This window comes from Salvia miltiorrhiza, chromosome 4 (assembly GCF_028751815.1).
Source record: "Salvia miltiorrhiza cultivar Shanhuang (shh) chromosome 4, IMPLAD_Smil_shh, whole genome shotgun sequence".
Taxonomy (NCBI): domain Eukaryota; kingdom Viridiplantae; phylum Streptophyta; class Magnoliopsida; order Lamiales; family Lamiaceae; genus Salvia; species Salvia miltiorrhiza.
In genome coordinates, this window is record NC_080390.1 from 35,905,625 (window position 1) to 35,910,231 (window position 4,607).

The window sequence follows — 4,607 nt, forward strand, 5'->3', positions numbered from 1 at the left end:
AACTTGAGTACACTCTTAGGGTTTCATTAGAATCTCAATCCCTTAACCCCATCGTCGAACCGTTGTCGACATTTCAAGCTCTTATTAAACTTGCAACCATCCTTGGGAATTTATCCCATTTTATGCATTTGCATAGATTTTTCTTTTATCAATCATAATGGTTGGTAACTGCTAGTATCCATGTCCCATCTCGTCTTTCGGATTCGTAGCACGTGATCATAATCAATAAGGGTTCTCAACCATGTCTCGTGTAATGTAATAGGTAATGTAAAAGGTTCCGTATATCAGAAATTGCAAGCTGAAAGTTCTAGTCACAATACTATATCATCATTAAACAAAGCGTTATGACCCGATGCGAGTCTAACTCTAAAGGTTGAACATAAATCATAAAGGTTCTCTTCATGCCATAACTAGTGATAATCAAGGCTAGAAGTGAGTCTCAACATATTAGGGATTAGCTAACTGATTACATAAGTCACACTCATCGCTATAAGCAATATCATACTTAAACTATCATTTAATAAGGCAATAGTCGATTAGGTGTTCCGTCTCGCGTGAACAATCTGAATGAAGAACAATGCCTGCGTCAGTGATTCGTGCGTGGCACTCCGCTTGCACTACTTTCATTGGATTCTCTTCCTCTTTCTTAGCTCTTCACCATGGCTATAGTGAAATATAACTGAGTTTCTAGCTTCTATTGTTCTTCTCGTAACAGTGATCATGCATTCTTAACGCATCTAAGTTCATTGAGATATCTAATCAATCAATAAAGCATAAAACTTGAATGTAAGCATCAGTACATTCACATAAAACGTGAACTTCTCAATGTTTTAAAATCATTACCACCTTCTTTCTTGCTGAGCATGACGATGTGATGAAGTGCTGAGCTTTTGTCGACTGACTCTTTCATACTAGTGATCATACTAGAAAAATTGGTTAACTCTAGGGTTCAGAGCAAATGATTTGCTCTGATACCACTCTGTCACGACCGGCCCTAATTAAGGATAATTAAGCCGGGGAAACCGTGACTAATGGAGGGAGATTAGAAGCGGGGTAGAAAGGGGAATAATCAAACAAGGAAGGATCGCATTTCATCATTGTTAACAAAAGGGATATTTATAATATAACGGAGGTTTAGTCGTATAGACTCAAATAACTAGTAAGTTTGGATAACTCCGACTTAGTCAAAATAACATAAAACTTCTGAGTACGCAGCGGAATAAGATTCTGATTACATGTATGAAGACATGTAACCCTAGAGTTCATTAATACATAATAAGGCAAAAGAATCTCGCTCGTCACTTCATCACCATCGGTAGCTGCTCAACCTGCACATTTAGAAATATATGCAGGGCTTGAGTACAAAAGTACTCAGTGGGCACGTATGCCTAAGTATAAAAATACATGCTTCAAAACTGTAAATTGTCATGCCATCATAAACAGTACAGCAAGGGAGTTTTTCGCTAAAAGGCCCAAGCTTACTAAATTCATTTGTGATTCTTAAAGTTCGACTGCAGTCTAAGTTCTCTTGTAATCTATCATATCTGGAACTTTGTGCCGGAGAGGTGGCCACTTCTCACGGTCACTTGACCGGCCAACCCGCTAGATGACTCACGGTCACTGGTGTACACTAGCCCTGGCAGGATAGCTATCAACTGCTCAAGACCCGAATTCGATTACATGATAAAAGCCACATCAGATAGATATCATACTGAAATTAAAACATTTTATGGCAAGACAATATTTGAAATAACTTCAATTAATTTAGTCATGAAATAACTTGCTTGAACGTAACATTTAAACTCATTTGATATATATGAAAGTAATGCCCACCTCGTTGTGTCTCTGTATCAATGAGTAACGTCACTCTCTCCCTCAAGTCATTACTTCCCAAAAGGACCTTCATCGTTATGAAGAATTGATGAGAAGTTATAAAAGAAACCTCGATTAATAATCTAATCTCTTTTATGAAACATTAGTATCTCTAATGTTCATCTCTCTTGATTGTTAATCAATAACAATTATTATCTCTCGTCATTACTCATTAATTATAACATCCTTATGTTATAATTAGCAGCGCTTCAATTAAAAAGAAATATTTAACACATCGAAAAGTCTACTTTCTTAGTAGATCTATTCACTCTCATCTCATCTAATTAACCAATTAGAAAATTAAACTTTCCATTAGGCATGTATTTGAATCACGGGTCAACAAGAATTGACTATGCTCAAATCCTAATTTCACTTAGAAATTATAATGATTATTTGATGATATATCAAAGTATTCATTAAAAATTTCGGCATGACCTATTCATATATAATGTCAGCCACGAGATTTCAACGCGTGAATCTCACTATGTGAACTCGTCTCTCGACTCAAAACTTAACATCTTGACATCTTTTCAACGCAAACCAAACAATTCAAAATCATCAAAACTCTTTATCAATAAACTATCATTTATACTCGAAGCCAATTGTTCGAGTGTCAGATACCAACACGTATGTGCGTAAATCAAAACTCTCACAACTCACACCATTTAGTCATATCGTATCATCCATCAAAACAAATATAATCAAGTTGTTATCTAGAAAGTTTTGCTGTTTTTGTGTCATCTTTAAAAATTCATAACAACCAACTCAATCATCATAAACTCTCATACCAATTGATCTCAAAAACTTCATGAAGTGTAGTTCACTCTAAAAATGGTAATTAACCAAAAAGGTTAAAGGTTTTTGGAGATATTGCTCTTTTAGTGCAGGCTGTCAAAGATTGACAGTTTGTGCCAATTTTGTTTAGGCCATTAGAAACCAAGGCAAACCTTAATAAAATTTCATCAAATTTAATCAGCCAAAACTAAAGGTATCCTTGAAGATTTGGTGAAAAGTTTACAAGATAAAATGTTCATATGATCTGCCAAATAAACAATGAAACTCATACACTTTTACAGTTGGAAAAATATGACAGCAGAACAGGGCATTTTTGAAATAATAAACTGCTCTGTTTCAGAGGTCATAAAAATCGAAATCTTATGTTTTTAGAAAGGTATTGAAGTCTAGTTTCGTTTTTAAAAAAACGGTGATGCAAAATCCTTCATGGATTAATAGATATAAACGTTTTTGTGAAGTCTACCAACAGTTGACAGATTCTGTCAAGGATTTTTCAAAATATCTTTAAAATAGCAAACATCATCCAAAAGACATGAAATTTTGCAGCGACGAAATACATATATCATAGATAAACATACTAAAATTTCAGAGCCATCAAGCAATGAAAACTCATCGAAACATAAGCTTGAAACTGCTGTAAAATTTTGACAGAATTCCAGTTTTAATTTCGTTCAACAATTATCATCCATTCAACAATTATCATCCATAAATTGTAAATCAATTAGCATGCTTCCAGTATATAAACATTCATAAACCCAGTCAATTCCATCAAACAAAATCGAAAGACAAGCTAATATGTGAAAAACGGGGCTGCCCTCATGGGTTTCATAGCTACGGTTCGTTCCGTTCTTACTCCCTTCATTAAACATGCTCAACATCTACCCAAGAACAACATACTAAAATTTCACGACGATCCGACGTCGTTTCAAAATAAAGTCGAGAATCGACGTTTTTTTCGACGTCGACGAAAATCGAAAAGAAAACCATCAAAACGTAGGTAGAGATCTTACCTACTTAGATACGTGATCGAAAAGATGATCGGGGCTCGTCTCGGCACTCAAATCGGAGCTTGAAAGCTCGAACACCAAGCGTCAATGGAAGTGGCGTGAAGTGTGTGTTTAGTGTGTGTTGAGTGTGTTTGTGTGTGTGCTGCGTGAGTGGAGTGTTTGTGGGCTGAAAATTAGCCAAATAAAGTGTGAGTGGGTGGGGTTGGGTGGTTGGTGGAGTGGTTAGGGTAGGGTAGGGTAGATAGTATATTATCCCACTTAGTCGTTAAATATCTCGTTTCGTCTCGTTTTAACGACTAACTACCCATATTCTTCGTTACTCGCCCTCTTAACTCCTACTCACTTTCATTACACTCGTTATTCTATATAAATATAGAAAACACAAACTCGTTCTCAAAATTCTGATAAACGAGCTCGGTTCGTTTATCGAGAAATCTCGGTTTACTATTCACTCGTCGTCCAAAAAAAAATATAAATAAAAACTTTCATTATTGGACTCGTATCGAAAAAACTAAGAATCTCGACGACGTGCACGTAAGATTTTGAAAGTCGACAAAAAGACGAAATAGCCGAATTTTACTATTCATCGTCAAAAAGTCAAAAATTTCAAAAACGTCTTAACGGACTCAGATTTCACTTCCGAGTTCATCGTTTTCATTCAAATAATTATCACGAATTATTCAAATACTCAAACTCAACTACGGATATAAAATCCCACGTCATTCTCACATCATCAAAATAACATCTCAACATCTTAAAAATAACAAGAAAACTTCATATAATTCCTCATATCTTTACAAAGTAAATCAAACAATGGATCTAAACCCTAATTACTCAAACTCAAGCAATTAAACACTTCATCAAAAGCCCGGGTATTACAGATTCTGATAGGCATTCAGGCGAGGATGGAATTGATAAGGAGTTGTCCGGACC

General features: G+C 35.5%; 1 long non-coding RNA gene across 1 annotated transcript; it reads right to left on the bottom strand.

The window, feature by feature from the left end:
• Positions 1-1,089: 1,089 nt before the first annotated feature.
• Positions 1,090-3,827, bottom strand: LOC131021370 (uncharacterized). The gene is made up of 3 exons (XR_009100930.1): positions 3,678-3,827; positions 1,834-1,900; positions 1,090-1,328 (listed from the first exon to the last, which is right to left on the bottom strand). It is a non-coding gene; the product is annotated as an uncharacterized LOC131021370 (long non-coding RNA).
• Between the last annotated feature and the right edge of the window lie 780 nt (positions 3,828-4,607).